Raw genomic sequence first — 14,138 nt, forward strand, 5'->3', positions numbered from 1 at the left:
TATGCTGTATCAAACTTTTATAAAGAAATCATTAACATCCCATTTATTGGATCTCCAGATTGGGAAGTGTAGTCAATGCCAGTCTTACACAAGAATGGAGTTAAAGTGGGTTTCTTACAGTTGGAAATTGAGAAATTGTTTCTCCACTGAAGTAGTTTGCAGGAGGTGTATGTTCAGGTCAGTCTATAAGAAACATAGTATGCCAAAAGCTTGGCATACCACCTCTTTATAAATAGGAGATATTATAACATAATATCCTTATTTTGCAGCAGAAATAATGCTGTGGGAAAATGTTTCTGTGAAGAAAGAATTTAAGATGCCAAAACACTTTCTCCAGTTTCATGTACTAATGAAACAATGTCCCTGTAAGTCACAGGTGCAGTAATGGTTCCTGTAGCCTGCACTAGAGGTTGTATATTACACAAGAACATGGACAAGAAGAAAGGATGGCTGGGGGTAATGTCCTACTTCCAGGGGTGCCCAGAATGTGGAGCTGCAATGGCCCAGGGCTGCCTACAGTTCTTTACTTAACTCTTGGGTAGCCCTTTTCATTGTGGTGAGTCCAGAAATTGCCTGATCCTTTCCATGTGTTCCACCCTTATCTATAGCTGTGGAGGGGTTTATTCTCACAAAGCCAAAAGTCTCCAGTTTTTCCCATCTTTTAATGTGCACACAACTATTTAGATCAGTTTTTCTTGCCCGAGACATTGTTGCTATTTTAGTCTGGATAACGCTCTGTCATGGTGAGCTCTCTTGTGCCCTGAAGGATGTTGAGGATCACCCTGGCTCCTATCCACTAGATACCAGTAGCACTGTTTCCTACAAAGTTGTGACAACAAATGTTCTCCAACATTGCCAGATTTCCCTGTGGAGCAAAGTCACCTTTGGTTGAAAACCTCTTTGTTGAGCACCTTTTGAGATTTTTATCAGTTTTATCTGCTATATATAAAGAGGAAAACTAAGACATAAGAAATAAACTTCAGCTTGTCTGTTTTATTTTTTATCATTTATTTGACCCAGAATGAGAATTTGCAAATTGACGACCAGAGGGATGAGTTTAGCAGAAAATGAGTTACATTTGATTGACAGTGTAATTTTTATTTTTAAATTAAATTTGAAGGCATTTGGAAGAGGCCTGCACTCTCCACTCTAGTGTTTGTCAGTTCCCTCTACTTGCTAAAGATGCTACATGCTGGACCCTATTTTCTGAGCCTGTCTGACCATAATGACTTGAGTGTGCTACCCTTTTCTAAAATAGCCATGCAGGAAAATGCAAGGACCAAGGTGTGTACTTATCAGGAATCCTTTGGAGTTACCATGGTCCATGTGGGACTTTATCCAAATTAGAGAAGAAAAAAAATCCCCCTTAAGACAATTTTTCTTTCATCTGTCACAAAGTTATCATGATATACCGATTTCATTAGAGAAGTACAACTCACTGCTGTTTGCTGAAGAATTATAACAGTAATAAATTTATAATGCTTTAGATAATGTAGTCTAAGGGTTGTGCAGTACACACTCTGTACAACCACATGTGTCAGTCCTACATATTTAAATTACAAAAGGCCTGTGTTCCATAAGGAGACCTAGATTTAGGCCTTTTCGAGCTTTTCATTAAATGATTTCATTAAATGATTCTACTTGAGCAGAATTTGCCTTTAGAAAATGATCTCTTCATGCTGACACAAATTTACAACAGTGCCTGCTGATGGTAGGTACTCAAAAACACTTCTGCACAAGTAAATGGAAAAAAAGAAAAAAGGATAATCAAAAGTTGAATTGAGAACAACTTACTGCCATTTGCTTACAGTTACAGTATGTTCAGTATTGCCTTCCTTTTGGTTGAGCAAAAACACCCACTCTTTGAAATAGCAACTCAGGACCATGCCCAGGAAGGATCATTCTCAAAGTTGGGAGGGGAAATCCAGGAAGGATAGTTGAATGGGACAAGATATCAAGAGGAGATTTCTGAGTGATGAAATGAAGGAAGAAAAGAATGTTCTTTTGTATCTTAACTGCTAGAACTTTCTTGTTCATACAGAGCTGATCCTGGAAGGCTTCTATTCCTAGACATAAAAACTACTTGTCTCATCACTGATGGGTGTTACCTAGTCAGGGCTCTTAGAGAGGTGAGCCTCCTGCTTTCATGTTCTCAGTTCAACTTTTGATTATTATTTTTCTTTTTTCATTTACTTGTGTAAAAAATGTTTTTGAACACCTATCCATCAGCAGGCACTGTTGTAAATTTGTGTTAGCATGGAGAGATTGTTAGACCAGGATGCAAGAAAAGACCACTGACTCCAATTAAAATCAAATTAAAGCAAGCTTATTATTTCGACTGGCTGGACTGCCTCTCTCACCAAAAACCGCAGGAACAAGACAGCCCCGCAGCTTTCCTGCAGCCCAGGGTTATAGCCCAGAAAGTTACACAAAGGGGGGTTACAGGTAACAGACTCTGACAAGCATAACACAAATGCTAGTTTACATTTTTGCTGTCCCTGACATCAGAATTTATGAAGGTCATTAGAGCCTCAGAGAGGGTCATTATCTGGCCAGAGAAGGCCAAGATTTATGAGGCATCACTAAAGTTTCAGAGAGAGCTGCTATCTGGTCAGAGAGCCAGGCATGGGTGAGTTCAAGGCACGGGCAGGCATTCTAAGCAAGTTCAGAATTTGCAGTAATTTATAGTAAAGCCGAAATTATCTTTTCGTGGCTTTGTGGCAAGATGGTTCCCTATTTTAAGAGAAAATCAGCCTGGGTCTATCAAGATCATTTTCTAAACGAGAATTCTGCTCAAGTAGCCACTGTAGAGAACTCCTTTCTATTGCAAAGAGTTTTTAGTTTGCTCAGATTCCATTAAAATTTACTTTCGTGTGAAATATGATATATCAAGAACTATGTAATGTTTTGAACAACCTACAATAAAAATTAATTAAAAAAAAATTTACTTTCCATATATTTGAAAAAATATAATGTTAATACAACTTTTGTTAACATTGTGGTTTAATTATTTTTTAACATTTATGTTTTGTATACATTTTTAAATACTTGTGAACTTTATTTGCATGTTATTTTATATCCTTCTACTCACACTTGACACTATCATAAACATTTTCTATAGGTTTTATATTTTATAAACATCATTTAAAATAAATAAATAATATTCCCAAGTAAATTCCTATACTTTGCTTAATGTCCTCTGTGATAGAACATTTAAATAGTTTTCACTGTTATCCTATTAGAATATTTTTGCCATTATAATTATTGATAGCAATATTTTTTGTAGTACAGATACATAAATAACCAGGCCTATACCTTTGGATGGTTTCATTCAGACCAATATCCAGAAATTGAACAAATGTACCAAAGGATATGATCTTTTTTCTTGCTCTACTACATACAGCTAAATTGCTTACCAAAACACATGTTCTGTTTTGTGATTTATGGTGACTCAGGCATTATTTAAATGTAGTGTTTCTCTGAAGCCTTACAAAAATTGGATGTTGTGGTTTAAAACATTATCTTACTAATTTGGCTTTTAAGAAAAAAGCACATCATTTAAATTTGCATTTCATTGTGCTCTCTTGATAACAAATGGAGGGAGATCTTGTAGCATACCATCCACTCTGGCAGTGGTAGTCAGTACTATTCACAGATAGCCATTTCAGTTTGCTTCCAGTTTTACCATAGAATTGCAACTTCCCTGCTCCCCTGAAGTTAGGCATGGATGAATGGCTTGCTTTGGTCAATGAATATAAGCGAGAGAGAAGTGTTAACGTCTTGCTAAAGGTCTTAAAAGCCATTGCAGGAATTACCATGTCCTGTTTTCTTGCTTTCATGATCTTAAGCCCTTCGTAGCTTGGGTCTTTGGGCTTATTTGTGAGGATAGCATGAAGCGAAATCCTTGATGTGACCGATGAAGGGCTTATAGGTTAAATGAGAAGAAAATATTTTCCTAAGCTGTGAACACCGGGGATTGTTTGTTATGAGGTATAACCTGCCTGTCCTCTCAGATGTGGCCAGTGCAGCCCATCCCGCCCTGCACTGCTGTGCCATAGCACCAGGATGTATGGCCATGTCAGTACACACAACCATTGCTGTAGAGCTGGAGTCAGGTGCTTTTCCAGACAAGGGAAGAGTTCGATGATATTTATGTATAATCCATTCAATTCCAAGCAACAAAGTGGGTGACAACACTCTGCCATCTGCCAGCTCGAATTATTTTTGTCATCACAGATTAAAAATTCAGTTTTAATATTCAGCAGAGAAATGCCTCAGTGCTGGTTGGCTTTGGGCAACTTTTTAAAAATCATTTTTCCTTCATAACAAGCCCATAAAAGCTAATTTAAAAAGAGCTAATATTTATTGATCAAACATTATGCCTCAGGAACTGTGCCAAGCATCTTACCATCTCTCCTTAAAAGCTGATGAGGTCATCTTTGGCTTATAGATGAAGAAACCAAGGGTCAAGGTGAACCTCCCTTGTCAAAGCCATTTTCTAGTCAATAGCAGCATCAGGATTGGAACCGTGGTCCATGTAATTCCAGGGTTGTGCACAGCCACTATGTGATGGGATGTACTGGTTCTCTGCAGGTTTTCTCAAGGCTTTAAGTTGGCTCATTTGGATTCTTCCATATCACTTTTGCCCTTCCATGTTGTTATTAAGGCTTTCATCATATCTATGACTTTGTCCAACCAACTCCTGTCAAACAGTCACCATGCAGATGCTAGGGACTGAAAAATCAATGAGACCTAGTGCCTGTCCTCCAGGAGCTGACTCGCTGGAGCAGCACTGACCTAGAAACTGGATGTGAGACCACAGGTGCAAGCCACAGGGATCCACATTTTTACAAAAGCCAAAATAAACAGGTGAAATTGATTTTAAACACATTTCATTTAACCCAGGATATCCAATATGTCATTTAGACATGTTACCAGTATAGAAGGTTATTAAGGAGATGTTTCTATTATTTTTACTATGTTTTTGAAATCTAGTGCACTTTATTTAATAATTAACAGCATGTATCATTGGACCAACCACCTGGGCTCCATTGCCGTGTGTGGCTGGTAGCTATTGTATTGCTTACACAGGTCTAAAGGGAAAGATTAAGACATAGAGCTGCTATTTCAAGATATCAGGGAGAGTGATAGTCCCTAGGGCACTATGGGAGCCCAGCAAAGGGATGTAAGCCCAACCTATAGCTCTGGGGAGGTCTCCAGGGGATGATGACTAGGTTGGGCAAAGGCAGTTTGGGGCTCAGTCATGAAGGGAGTTGTCAGAGAAGCCACAGACTGTGAAATTTGTTCAAAAATCCCTCTGTAACTTTATAGTGTCCTTTCATACACATTAGGTCATTTGGGAACAGCTTCGACCTTTGGCCAAGTGGCCAAGACTGCTAGTCGCCTCCCTGATCTATTTTTTCTTTCCTCTCTAATAGAAGTACTATATTACCAGGGGTAGCTAAAATCTATACCTTTCAGTCATCCTTGAAAATAAAGATGTTAAATGAAGTTCCTGGGTAGAGTTTCTGAGAAAATTCTGGATAGGAGGTATACCTTTTTATCTATTCCCCTTTCAACTTCTTGCGGCCTGGAATACAAACATAATTGCTAGAGCCGAAGCAGTCACTTTGGGACAAAAAGGCACCTGAGGATAAAAAGTATGCTCTACCCACATCAAAGGAGAAGGGCACATAGTACCTGTGTCTTTATGACTGTGGACCTGCTGCACTATCTCTGAATTGCATAACTCTGGACTTATTTTATATGAGAGATAAGTAAATTCCTAACTTTTAAAAGGTACTATTATTTGCTTTTTTGTTATATATAGATAGACTGACCCAATCCTGACTCAGACCGAATACACAGCTCACAAGTTAATGCCATTCATTCATTTTATAGAGGAGTTCACCGAGAATCTGAAAAATTATGTCAAGTAGAGATGTCAGAGAAGTCTGGAGATTCTGATCCCAAAGCTTATACTTTATTTATTGTAACCCTTTATCTTCTAAGCATATAGTTTCTGCTGTCTTCTCCTCTTTCTTCCCATTCTGGGGGTAGCTGTTGCACTGAATTGTGGTAGGGTCTTAGTAATTAGTGACTTTCTGTAAGGGGCATCTGGTAGCAAGTGGTGTGGTGGAAACTTTGCCCCATTCTCTAGTTGGACATGTGTGTCCTTTGCCTTGATCATCTGGCAGAGGCCCATAAAACAAGGGAGCAAATGGTGACCATCTTCTCTCCTTTCCTTAGCCCCTGCCCCTAGCCCAGGCCTGGTTTCTTGCCTTCTTGGTCCCTTTGGCTGCTTCCTCTGGGTTCTCTTGGCTGGGCAGAGAGAAGGCTCAACTGGGTCCTTCTAATCCTGCAGATGGTCTGTGCAGGCATTGGACTTTCTCCTCTCTCCCCCTTTCCTGCTGTTGGTTTTGTGGTTATGGCATTGGTCATCTAGCAGTCCTAGCAGAGCACAGCGATGCTCAGATCTGTCAATTATGAAACTTGTTGGCTGCTCTACCGAGGACTCCATGAGAAACAAGGTCACTGACTCAAAGCTAAATGTGATTTTCACATCATCGGCAGAGCCCAGTCCACCACAAGATCCATATTGCTTGCAAGTTGTTCAAATCAATCAGTGGTTTATTGAGCTTCCTCACTGACCTTTAAAACTACCATTAACTCTACCCCTGCTTCCAACAAGTGGCCTGAGCCAAATGTCTGGTGCTACCATCTTCTTTGGTTCCAGGTGTGACCAGGCTGTTGTCATGGACTTTGGAATGTATATGCTTCTAACTGACCCTGAACTTCTTCTTTTTTTTTTTTTTTTTTTTTTTTTTTTTGAGAGAGAGAGAGAGAGAGAGAGAAAGAGAGAGAGAGAGATTTTTTAATATTTATTTTTCAGTTTTTGGTGGACACAACATTTTTATTTTATTTTTATGTGGTGCTGAGGATCGAACCCAGCGCCCCGCGCATGCCAGGTGAGCCTGTTACCGCTTGAGCCACATCCCCAGCCCCCTGACCCGGAACTTGTTGCTCCAAGATTTCTCTGCCCTTTTGTGTCATCTGTCTGCACAGCTGAGCAGAGAAACAGGTGTTCTGTCTCTTAGCTTTTCTGTATCTAAAGCAGAGGGGAGAAAACTATTTCCATGAAGGACTGCCTAGTAAACATGTTAGGCTCCATGGTCCTTGGGCTTTGCCATGTCTATACAACTCTGCCACTGTAGCAGCCATAGACAGTATAGGAGCAAACAAGCCTGGCTGTGCTCCCATAAAGTTTTATTTATGGACAATGAAATTTGAATTTCATATAATTTTTTGGCATAAAATATAATTCTTTCTTTAATGTTTCTTTGAACCATGTAAAAATTATTCTCAGCTCAGGGGCTATACAGAAACAGGCAGTGGGTTGCATTTGGCCTGTGGGCTGTGCTTTGACAACCTCTGATCTAGAAGCAGGATACTGTGGTAGTTAAAAACATGGCTCTTTGGGGGTACAAATCCTCATACTATCCCCAATTAGCTGTGTAATTTAGTGTCATCTGCTTCACTTTCTTCAGTTGTGAGGTAGCAATAGTTCAAGGCTTATGACAGAAGGCTGCTGGTTGATGAGATGAAATAATGGATGTAATGTACATGGCCCTGCACACTGTGAGATTCCACTATGGACACAGCACTGAACAAGACACTACAGAAGAGGTGAAAATGAACCAGACACAGGTGCACCCTGCAGGAGCTAGCTTGGAGTCCAGCAGGGAAGTGGCCACACACTGCAGTAACTGTCTCACACAGTGTACTGGTCTTGTCCACAAGAGGCACAGCAGTATCAGTTTGTCATCTTGCTGTTGTGCTATTGCTTTGGGGGGCTTGGGGAGGCTCAGAATGTTTGCTGAAAGAGGGAGCAGATCTGCCCAGGACCGTCACAGTGAGGCCAGTTCCCATACTTCTGGTTGAAGTCCAGCTTCACTGTTGCCCTTGCTCATAGTCCCATGGAGGCCACAGAGATCAATCTTCCACTTGCCACCTCGTGCAAAGCAGCCCAGTGGAGGTTATGGGAGAAAGCACCTTGTCTTTGGTGAATTTCTGTTAACTGGAAGGTATTCCAATAAAGTGTGTGTAATTTGTTGATGAGTTATTTGTGAATGACATGAGAAATGTGGTTAATTTATGTTTGATGTGTTTGCATTATTTTAATTTCCACTTAAAAATAAATCTTATTCTTACCTTTCTGTGTAAGATTACTTGTTCTGTCTAGTTGGGCCACCAAGCAGAATCCTAACTGACCTTATCACCTGGGGACCATGCAGACTATATCCCTGTCTCTTTTTTGTAAAATTTATTTCACATTTGTAGGACATTTTTTTATAACTTTATTTTACTTTTATGTGGTGCTGAGGATCGAACTCAGTGCCTCATGCATGCCAGGTGAGCGCGCTACCACTTGAGCCATATCCCCAGCCCCTATCCTTGTCTTTTATTACAGAATTCTTTAACTTAGCCCTTAAAAACAGAAGATAACATGACTTTTCATAAATCACTTGGACCTTCAAATGTTTTAATGGCATATAGTTTTCTAAATTGTTTCCTTTGATTCAATATATAAATCACAGGACATACTTTTGAGACTGTAACAATAAAATGTGATGTTCAGATGCTAAGAGCTCATCTCATCTCCAGAAAAAAAAAAAAAAAAAAACTGGATACATCCTTGGGATCCTATGCAGTGTGTTTGTTGAAGTCCTCGTGAACCTGAATCACCCTTTAGTCCCAAGTTGCTCATATCCTGTGCTATCCCGTGCCAAGTTGATATCTCAAACTCTCAAATTAGGTATTTTATGCCAATTGCAGAGCTGTCTCTGTCTTTGACTATAGTTACTCAAGTTCACCTTTTCAAAGTGGTGATCTTTCCATTCCTTTTTTGCAAACCCTTTAGGAAGATTCTTTAATTCTAATATAGTTTAAAAATGCCTGCTGCTGCCGCCAGTTACTTTGGGAATTACTTCTCTTATTTTTGCGCTGCTATAGTTTCTTTCTTCTCTGTCCACTCTTTGATCCGTCTTCTGCTATGATGACGGGAAGGGGTTTTGAGGTTAATCTAGAATTTTGAAGAATGAAAAGAACTTCCATGTTAGACATGGCATGAAAAGCTTGCCTGTGCAGGGGTGCCATGTAATGTATTCAAAGGAACAGTGTTCTCTTCAGGGTCTTTGTGAGTGTGGTGAACCAGAGGCAGGGCAGAGCCCATGTAGCTATACTCAGTTGACCCAGCCCAGTGGTCAGGCCCCATTTGAGGCTCTGATGCATTCTGAATGATGCTGCCTGGCATGGTTCTCCTGAGGGTTCTTGTATTGGAAGCTTAGTCCTCCTTGTGATGATGTCTGAAGGTGGGGCTTAGTGCAGAGTGTTAGGTCATTGAGGGTTCTATCCTAGGAAGGGACTTCAACTAGTTCCCATGGGAGTGAAATATTATAAAGAGCAGGACTCAGCCAGGTGTGGTGACACACTTGTAATTCCAGCAACTTAGGAGGATGAGGCAGGAGGACCACAAGTTAGAGGCCCTCAGCAACTTAGTGGGACCCTTAGCATCTTAGTGAGACCCTGTCTCAAAATAAAAAGTAAAAAAAAGACTTGGGATATAGCTCAGTGGTAAAGTGACCCTGAGTTTAATCTCCAGTATCAAAAATAAAATAAGAAGGCAGAATTGGCCCTTCTGTACTCTCTGGTTTCCTGTCTTACAGGAAATTTGCATACATCATGCCACCATCATGCCACCCACCATGCGGTCTCTCCTGAGACTGAACAAATGGAGTCACCTAATCTTGGATTTTCAACCTCCAAAACTTTGAGCTAAGTAGACAATCATATATTATTCAGCCTCAGGTATTTTGTTATAGCAATGGAAAACTAATACACTGCCTTACTAATAAAGAAGGAGGAATGAAGGGGAGAAAGAATAAAAGGAAAGCATAGTTTTATGGAGATTCTTTTGTTAGGTCTTCCATATATATATATATATATATATATATATATATATATATATATATATATATAAACTGTTATATGTTTGCATGTATATTAACTATTTTAATTACTAAGTAGGATTGCCTCCTATAATATGCCAGTCACTATCCTGGACAATGGAGAACAAAGGCAGAAATAGGCTTCTTTCCCCTATATGGTTTGCAACCTAATGAATTTTGATAGACTCAAGCAATTCACATAAAAATTTGGTCCATGGCAGGGCCAAAGCTGAAACCACATAAAATTGCTGAAATTGCCATTAGACCCCTCTCAAAAATCCACACAGACTACCAGGTGCCTAAAAAGACAAATAGTAACTCATATTTAATATTATGTCATTGAATGGCTTTTTTATTAATCTTTAATTTTTTTGTGTGACTCCAAATCCCTGTACGTTGGAAAACCAGGCCACATCCCCACAGCACTGTGACTCAAAAATCTCCCTGCTGGAGGCTTTGCTTCAAGCCAATACCCTCCTCCTTCCTCTCTCCCTGTCCAAATGCCTCCTGCTACCCTTGGCTCACAGTTTACCTCCTGTAAGCAGCTTTCTCTAATGGAATACTCAGTGCTCCAACTCCTTGCATCTTTGAATACAAATTATCCCTCACTATTTTGTGTATTAACAATGTGTTACTTTGTAGTAGTTCTCGTGTGTGTCAATCTCACTCTTCTTTCTCCTCTCTCATCACATATTCCTTGAGGGTGGAAGCTTCACTTCTAATTTTGTTTGTAGGCCCCCTCCACAGCCCCTACTCCTGTGCCTAGCACACAGCGGGTGATCCATAAATGCTTTTTAATAAGGAGCTGACTCACCGCCAGCACTCTGGCCCCCTTGGCTCAGGTTGTTCTGAGCACGCAGCCTTCCAAGAAAAGCTGGCTTTCTTGGCGTCCTTCCATAGTGTGGGTATGAATTTCAATGCTAGACCTCAAAGGAAAAAAAAAAAAAGAAAACTCAGAAAGGGCCATCTTACCCTTGGGTAATTGTGAAAGAAAGAGCCCCAGTGGAGAGGAACCCTAGGGCCACTTGGATAAAATTCACACCTATGTCTATTCACTTTCCTTTAGCAAATAAAACAGAATTTCTAACCAAAGCTAACACTTAATACACACACACACACACACACACACACACACACACACGGCATGTATATGCTTTTGTGTGTGCACATGTGTGTGCCCATGCATGCATGTTTAGACATCAACATATATTTCCATAACAACCCTAGGACATAGGTATTATACTCATTTACAGCAGGCAAAACTAGAGGCAGTTATCTGTCTAAAGCCACAATGGTAGATCCAAGCTTGGGTGCCAGGCAGGATGATTTGGTTAAATATGAGCTCTCAGTCTGACACATTTCTACACTGTATCTTTTGACACTCATTTGTGTCTTTGTTTGTACACGGTATGTGTACCTGTGCATAGACAGCACAGAAACAATTTTAAAGTACAATATTTTGTATGAACTTTGTATCTGTATTTCTTTGCTCTGATAAATCACACATTGCAAAATTGATAGACATGGGGCTTATAAGGGCAAAGAAAATTCAGCTTTAAAATGTTTTTAAAATTCTAGGAAAACTTTGCTAGCCTAGATAACTAATGGGTAACTAGTTCTCAAGAAGTAATCTCCAAAGAAAGAATGTTTGTAGTTGCATACAGAGAGCCTTTCACTGTCATGATTTAGTTATGCTGGGGACCAAAAAAACTTTCTCACCTAGCTGATCTCTCTGGTTGGAGCTGAAGCCATTTCTCCATTAATTATGTCGCATGGATGTGTCACATTTTAACTTTGTCTTTGCTTCTTTCCTTCTCAGACTTCCTCTATTGGTACCCACATAGCTTATTCTGAGGCAGAACATAGGGACATCCTACGTTTTGGCACTTACCGCTTTCTGGAATGCAGACGTGGGTACTGGAATGTACACAGGTCTGGCTGGTTTGACTTTGAGCAAACCATTTCTCTCTCCATGATTGTTCAGTGTAAATCATAATTCCTCTCTATACTGGGTATTGCATTCAGTGGCACCATAAATGTGAAATATTATATTATAATCGGAGCACTGGGTGTGTGAATTTGCTTGCTTGTGACCCTGGCTGAGACTGGCAGCAGGAGCTCTCTCTTCTCTACTCCTGGTTGTTCTTTTGTGTTTCTCTCCCCTCCTGCTCCTCCCCCAGCCTCCTCCTCTTCACTTTGGTTCCTGGACAGCTGCTACTGTGAAGACAGTGCAGCGCCCATCTGCTTTCAGCATATGGGACCAAGGCTGTTGCTTCCAAAGTCCTTGTGTTTGTTGTTCAGAGGAGGGTGGGTTATTGTGTGGAAGTGAGGCAGAAAATTGCGGTGTGACCTAATCAGTCTTTGTTAAATCTTGATTTAGTGTAGATGGACTCAATTGATCAGTCTTTCTATCCATCTGTCTATCCACCCATCCATGCATCCATCTCCCACCTTTTACCACTGAGATTTGAGTTCCCTCATACATCTATATAATAAAATACAAATAAAGTTCAAGATCAGGGAAGCACAGAAGGCTGAGGCCAAGGGGAAATTAAAACACAAATCTGCAAATTAGAGGATCCATAAACACTGTTGCTAAACCATGATTTTGCTTTGAGCATCTTGGCATATAAGCAAAAGAAGAATCACAATCAGTTGATGAGGTTCCCAATGTCCACAAGGGGTGAAGCAGTGGTAGGTGGGTAGAATATATTAAACAAAGCTTCTCTTAGCATTTAGTTCTGAAGAAAATTTTCCATGTGGATTGCCAATAAGACTTAGAACATGCCTTCAAACCGAAGTATCAGGGGTTCTGGTTCTAGGTTTAACACTCATTCAGGAGATGCATTTCCCAGTAAGAGAACATTTCTTGCCAACAATGTATCAAAGGATCCTAGATTTGACACTTTCTAGGGTGGGTCACAGCTAAAACTTCAGTTAAGCCACATATAGAAAAAGAACTACTGATCATAGTTATGAAAATATTGAAGGATAACCAATGTCTTTAGATTTAATTCTTCTGATTTTGGATTTATGTTATCCCAAATATAAAGAGAGTGCAGGTAGATGTCAAGCAGGAAGCATTAATTCAACTATTGTTGAATCTATTGGTTGCTGGATTTGTTATTTGCTTATCACAGGAATGTATGGTTAGAATGTTTTTTAGGGAAGGTTGACTATGCAGAGGCTGCTTCTGGAATCCTCTTGGAATGGAATCACACTGATACTGTCTGCCATACACTGGGGGTCCCAGGTCATTGCTGGAGGTAGGAAAATGTCATGGGAGGTAAATGGTCCGAAAAAGTTGACCTTCACAGTTGAAATCTCACTGTGGACCAATCAACAGTAACATGTGCATAAAACAACATGCTCTTTGGGAATGACACTGACTGATGTGCCAGAACTTATCTAACAGCACTAGCCTTTGAACCCCTACCCCGACCCCAGAAGTATCTGCACACTGGCCAAAAAAGGTCATTGCCAAGAAACTCAACAATGTTCCCTACAAGCTTAAAAGAAAATTATTAGTTGGCTGAAAAGAAAATATAATGAATAAGTTTGGTTATCATTTCCCACAGCATTTATGATTTCATGATGCTTAGAAATAGAAGGGAAGTCCTTGATATTTTAAGTTGCAGATTTGCTATCCACTGAATGGTCCTTGAGTATATGAGAGGTACAGATTCAAATGCCTACAGAACTCAGGTGGTTCATAGAAATGCATGAAGTAAGATAGCTGCAACTAAAAGAGAATGGGGACAACTAGGGTGACTGGAGATCTCATGCCCTTCCAAAAGGTAGCAGTAATTACTTCTTTCACATGAATTTTTGCCACAAAGCAATTCAGACTCAAGTGAGCCATGTGGCAGAAGTCCACATTTTATTGGATTTATTTCTGACCAAATGAAAACATTCCTATAGACAGGATTTAACGTCTCTCAATTTTTTCCCCAGTGAATCACTTAGATAAATATGAAAGAGAAAACAGAAAAACAAAGCAACTAAGATGACACATACACATCTATGCTTTTAGCTAATTGTTATAGATGTACTTCACTGCATATTTCTCTCCAAAGAAAGAAAGAAACATAAAATTTAAAGATTAATTTCTTGAGTAGATTTAGGTGGTGC

This window comes from Callospermophilus lateralis, chromosome 2, assembly GCF_048772815.1.
Source record: "Callospermophilus lateralis isolate mCalLat2 chromosome 2, mCalLat2.hap1, whole genome shotgun sequence".
Classification (NCBI taxonomy): domain Eukaryota; kingdom Metazoa; phylum Chordata; class Mammalia; order Rodentia; family Sciuridae; genus Callospermophilus; species Callospermophilus lateralis.